Genomic DNA, 6380 nt, shown 5'->3' with positions numbered 1-6380 from the left:
TGTATGTGATTGGGTTGGCATGATGATGTCATCACACCAGGTACTCGTATGTGGGCATATCTGCATGTGGGCAGACCCGCCTGGAGACAGATAGAAGAGTGGTGTCTCGGTTCCTAAGACCATCAGAAATATGTGTTTTTAGATGGTCTTAGGAAACCCCTGTGAAAGGGTCATTCGACCCCCAAAGAGGTCGCGATCCACAGGTTGAGAACCACTGCCCTAATCCTTCCTTCATACTGTTGCTTAGGATAGTCTCTTAGTAGGATAATCTCATGCCAGCTCAGCTCCTATAGCCATATAACCTTGGACAATTACTTCCCTATGCTTTCATCTCCTTATTTGAGACCCCATTTCACAACAATAATACTAATAGCATCCTTTTAAGTCCCAAATGTTAGTGTTTAAAACAGTGCCCGGTATGTAATAAACAAACATCCAAACAAAGAACTAAGGGTTGAAGTATTTACTGTTAATATTATTATTGTTATTGTTACTGTTTGACCTATGTTCTACAAAACCCAGTTCATGTTATGTACCCCAGCCCACCCCCTTTTCCTGTCTACCGTTAGTTAGAAGAAATGCTTCTAATGGAGTGAATTGAGATTGTGAGCTTTCACGGATATAGTTTTATTTTAGAAGATAAAACTTTTCTGTAAAAGTGGTAACTTTAAAACTTTCCATATTTGTATAAAGTCTGGTTTAACTCAAGAATCTCATCAGCTTTAATATTATATTCCATGGCCTTTCAAAGATTTGTGACCCTACCCTGACACAACATAAATGTGAAATGTAATTTTAGTATTAGTGTTATACTAGAGTGAGACCCTTGATAAAAATAAAATTTGTGTTGATAATTCCTTCTGCTGAAAATAAAGCCTGCCTTAGATCCTTTTACCCCAAACACAGAATGATGAAATATAGGCCTAATGAAAAGTACATTTTGAAATAAATGTACTGTATACTTAGGAAATTGGGCATTTGTCAAGATAATATGATTTAGGTTTTAAAGAGATTCTCTAATATATAGGCAGAGGTTTTTTGTTTGTTTTTGGCTTTTATTTTTTTATTTAAAGATCATTTCACTGGGGACTCTTACAGCTCCCATAACAATCCATACATCAATTCGTATCGAGTATATTTGTACATAGGTTGTCAGGCTTTATTTTAGAAAAGACAATTGGCTTTCATTGGGGGGTCATGGGCAAAGAGGATACCTCCCTAAGCAGTTGATTCCTGTAGGGCAGGCTGAGGACTGGGCCGACCCTCGGGTCTCCTGTTCCCTTTGTGCTCCTGCAAAGCTCCTGGGCAGGCAGGGGAAGGGACAGGCTGTGAGGGGTCACAGAGGCTATTCACTTGGGCAGGACATCGGAAGACTGGGACACCAGCTTCGCGTCCCGGGTCTTGATCTTCTTCACCGCCAAGGCCTTGGTGGAGCTGGTGCGGAGGAGTTGGAGCCTCCGCCAGGGCTGAAGCTGGACTGCATGGAGCTCAGGCCAAAGGTGAGGCCAGGGCTCGTGAGGCCCCCGTAGCTCGAGGTCAGCCCGCCAGAGTAGCCATTGGTGTTCTTCATTGGGATGCTCATGTTCTGCACCCCAGACTCCAGCCAGCTCTCTTCCCTCTCCAGCAGCTTCCTGTAGGTGGCGATCTTGATGTCCAGGGCCAGCTTGACCTTCATCAGCTCCTAGTACTTGTGCAGCTGCTGCGTCCTGTCCTGCTTGGCCAGACGTAGGGCGGCCTCCAGCTTGTTGTTGGCGTCCTTAATGGCTATCTTCCTGTGCTGCTCAGTTTCCACAATGGTGACTTCCAGGGATGTTCTCTGGCCTTTGAGCCCCTCCATCTCAGCCTGGATCCGGTTGATGTTCCCGTTCATCTCCGAGATCTCAGTCTTGGTCCGACGAAGATAATCCGCATTCTTCCCAGCCTGGGCCTGCAGCTCCTCATACTTGATTTGGTACATGTTCTCAACCTCAGCCCTGCTGTGGTTGGCGACCCCCTTGTACTGGGCTTTGACCTGGGCCATGATACCGTCCATGTCCAGGGAGCGGCTGTTGCCCATGGAAAGCACCATGGATGTGTCGGAGATCTGGGCCTGCAGCTCACAGAGCTCCTCTTCGTGCAGCTACCTGAGGAAGTTTATCTCATCCTTCAGCCCTTCCAGGTGGGACTCCAGCTCCACCTTGTACATGTATGCTTCATCCACATCCTTCTTGATGAGGACCAATTCATTCTCCTTCTCTGTTTGTTGATTTCATCCTCATACTTATTCTTGAAGTCCTCCACCAGCCCCTGCATGCTGCCCAGCTCTACCTCCAACTTCAGCTTCTCCTGGCCCAGCATCTCCAGTTGCCGCCTGAGGTTGTTGATGTAGCTTTTGAACATGTTGCAGAAGGCTCCACTTGGTCTCCAGCATCTTGTTCTGCTGCTCCAGGAACTGCACCTTGTCAATGAAAGAGGCAAAATTGTTGTTGAGGGTCTTGATCTGCTCCTTCTCCTGGGTGCACATGGCTTGGATGTTGGGGTCCATCTCCAACTTCAGGGGGCTCAGCAGGCTCAGGTTCACTGTGATGGCCGTGATGCCCCACTCACCTCCTGCCCTACCGAAGCCCCCAATCATACCCATGATGGTGCCCAGGGTGCCCCGGAAGCTGCCACTGCTGCCACCCACCTGGGAGAAGGACGAGGAGCTGCTGCAGGTGCCAGGCGCACTGGTGTAGGAACAGCTGCTGAAGGCCCAGGGGCCAGAGGAGGATACCTTATAGGATTCTGGGTTACCCTGACAGACGACATGGTGACAGCTACTGGGAGGCAACGGTGGGACCCAACACAAATTCGAGAAGGAGCTGAGAAGCAGATTCAAGGTGGGGGGACCTACAGGCAGAGGTTTGATTTAAGCATTCTTCGTCTTCTGACAGTCATTTTCATTTAGATTTTCAAAATCAGGAGAAAGATTATTTTTATAGGTCCTATCCTAGGTTTGTGAGAAGGAAAAAATTCTCATTGGGTAGACTGGATAGGCTCAAGATTATTATACTTACATACATTTTTATTGGTCTTTGTTTAAACAGTAGAATTTTAAATACATTTGAGAGAAATCTCAATGGAAAATAAATAATTACATATGAACAAAAGATGGGATGCCTATATATGCTCACCTTTCATTTATTCCTTTTCACCCTCTTTCTTCAAGAGAAAAGTTAAGACCCAAGACTTAAGTTAGAGCCAAAGGGAAAAAGGAAAAGATTTTATCCCTTTTAGTTAAATAATACTTTGAATCCTAAAATCTTCATAGCATTTTATGTAATGACTAACTGAAACATTAATTGTTCTTGCTCAGTTGTAACATTAGCTTTGAAAAATACTGAGTTATTATCTGGATCCTATGTAGACTTTAGTAATAATTGTGTATAGTACATTAAGGTTTCCTATCAGCAAAATTTAAGAATCCAATAGAGCCATGTTACCTTTTTTAAAAAAGGTTTTGCTTATTTAAAAAAATCTATATCCAGTAGAATGTAGAATGTTCATTTCCGTTCACTTTAACAAATGCACAGTTTAAAAACAAACAAAAACCCCAAATGCACAGTCAACATATAAATTAGTTTTATTCTCAAAATTCCTTTATGTTACTTCTTTGTAGTCAACCTTTTCCTCTACCCCCAATGTTTACTAAACCACTGAACTGCTTTCAGCCCGTATCATTTTCCTTTTCCAGAATGTCATGTAAGTGGAACCATGTAATACGTACGTAGCTTTGTGACTCTGACTTCTTTCATTTAGTATAATGCATGTGAGATTCCATGTTCTTGCTTGTTAGCAGTTTATTTCATCATTAAGTATACACCATTGTGTGATGTACCACAGTTTATCCATTCATGATGCAATTGTGAAATAGTCTCGATAAATATTTGTGATTTAGTTTTTGTGTGAACATAGATTTTCATTTCTCTGGATAAATATCTAAGAGTAGAATTTCAGAGACCTATGGAATTCCCAGCAATTCCACTCCTAGATACTTATCTGAGAGAAATGAAAACCTATATCCACAAAATTAATACACAAATGTTTGAACCTAGCAGCTTTGTGGGACAAAGGTGGAGCAGTCTGCTCCTCTACAGGCTATAGACTTGTAAGCCCGTTAGGGGCAGTTTGACTCTGTCCTATTGGTTTGGATCAGTAGGTCTTCATGGTAAATACATGTTTAACTTCATAAGAAAACTGTCGAGCTCTTTTCCGAAGTGTCTTTGTCTACTGTTTTACATTCGCACTGTCAGTTTTGGGGAGTTACATTTGCTCTACATCCTTGTTATTATTGCTGAATTTTTGTGTTGTTTTTAATTTTAGCCAATCTAATAGGTAGGCACCCTGCTACTGTGTTGCATTACACACTGGGTTGCTTACTGCAAGGTTAGCAGTTCAAAACCGCCAGCTGCTCCTTGGAAAAAAGAGCTCCTTGGAAAAAAAAGTCTATGGGACTTTCTAATCCCATAGTAGTTTACAGTCTCAGAAACCCAGAGGGGCAGTTCTGTTCTGTCCCATAGGATCCCTCAAGAGTTAGAATTGAGTCTATGGCGGCAAGTGAAAAGATGCGTTGCGTACTCACTGCCTTTTAATGTGTGCTTTGCCCTTTGACCTCCATTCAGCAGAAGCTTTTTAAAGGTTTGCATTGGTGTGTAGAGAATAGAATGACTTGAGCCAGCAGTTTTTGCTTCCATCTGCTCTTACATGTCAGAGTGTGATCTAACTCTTCAATAGCTGTGATACTTATTTTGCATGTAGAATTTTGTTGGCTATTATCCTGATCAATACTGTTAGCAGACCCCTAGGTATTTATTCACTAAATGATCATGCTTTCTTGAGGAAGATGATAAAATTTAATATGCATGTCTAAATATTTTTTAAAGTCTTATTTTCTAATGGGTACCCACTTTGTATCTTGGTCTTTGTTGCTTATAATTTTCAATTTTACTGACCACAGTAAAAATTAAAAAAGAATCAATAAAGGTTATTCCCTGGGGAGCTGGAGGATGTGTTGATTCTTTGACTTCAGGATATAGTATAGGAAATGATAATAGCTCTGTCAGTATAATGCGTTCATTGCCTCAGTTCATATATCTTCCAAAAGGTTTCATATTATAGAATCAGTGTATACTTATGCAATAATAATAAACTTGCCATCATCAAGTTGATTCTGACTCACAGTGACTCTATAGGACAGAGTTGAACTGCCCCTTTGGGTTTGCGAGCCTTTAAATTAAATCTTTACAAGAGCAGACAGCTTCATATTTCTCCCACAGAGATGCTGGTGGGTTTGGACCACTGACCTTGTGGTTAACAGCCTAGCCCACTATGCCACCAGGGCTCCCTGTGCAATAATAAACTTGAGATATTAAAGTCTCTTCATAATTACAGATTACCTTTAGAAATTTCCTCATGATAATACTGTTTGTCTACATGTCCATGATATTTTGAAGACCTGGGGAATATTGCTGCAGCCAACTGCTTCAATCCTTCTCATCCAGGGTCTCCTTCTTTTCCCCTACATTTCCATTTTACCAAGCATGTCCTTCTCAGAGACTGTCTCTCCTGATAACATGTCTACAGTACATGAGATGAAGTCTCACCATCCTTACCGCTAAGGAGTATTCTGGCTGTTTCCCTTCCAAGGCAGATCTGTTGTTGGTGTGGAATTCTATGGTACTTTCAGTATTCTTCACCGACACCATAGTTCATATGTATCAATTTTCCACAGTCGTCGGTACTCAATGTCCAGCTTTCACATGCATTTGAGGCAATTGAAAATACCATGGTTTGAGTCAGGCAAACCTTAGTTCTCAGAGTAACATCCTTGCTTTTCAACACTTTGAAGAGATCTTGTACAGCAGTTTTACCCAATGCAATGCTTATCATTTGATCTTCTTGACTGCTGCTCCCATGAGCATTGATTGTGGATCCAAGCAAGATGAAATTGACAACTTCAACTTTTCCTCCATTTATCACGATGTTACCTATTGGTCTAGTTGTGTGGATTTTTGTTTTCTTTACAGTGAATTTTAATCTATACTAAAGGCTGCAATCCTTGGTCTTCATCAGCAAGTGCTTCAAATTCTCCTCACTTCCAGTAAGCAAGGTTGTGTCATCTGCATATTGCAGGTTGTTAATAAGCCTTCCTCCCATCCTGATACCACACTCTTCTTCGGATAACCCAGCTTCTCTGATTATTTGCTCTGCATACAGATTGAATAAGTATGGTGAGAGGCTACAGTGCTGACAAACACCTTTCATGAGTTAAAAGCATGCAGTATTTCTTTGGTCTGCTCACATGCACCATGTACAAATTCTGTATAAACACAATGAAGTGTTCTGAAACTCCCATTCTTTTC

General features: G+C 41.8%; 1 protein-coding gene and 1 pseudogene across 1 annotated transcript in view; one reads left to right on the top strand and one right to left on the bottom strand.

The window, feature by feature from the left end:
* MEGF9 (multiple EGF like domains 9) overlaps positions 1–6380 on the top strand; it is a 106543-nt gene that overhangs the window by 37597 nt on the left and 62566 nt on the right. The window lies entirely within an intron of this gene.
* On the bottom strand, positions 1350–5218 carry LOC105979527 (annotated as a pseudogene).

Source organism: Echinops telfairi, unplaced genomic scaffold (genome assembly GCF_000313985.2).
Source record: "Echinops telfairi isolate 266 unplaced genomic scaffold, ASM31398v2 ScPeMD7_7410;HRSCAF=8448, whole genome shotgun sequence".
NCBI lineage: Eukaryota > Metazoa > Chordata > Mammalia > Afrosoricida > Tenrecidae > Echinops > Echinops telfairi.
This window is presented reverse-complemented; position numbering and strand designations above follow the sequence as displayed.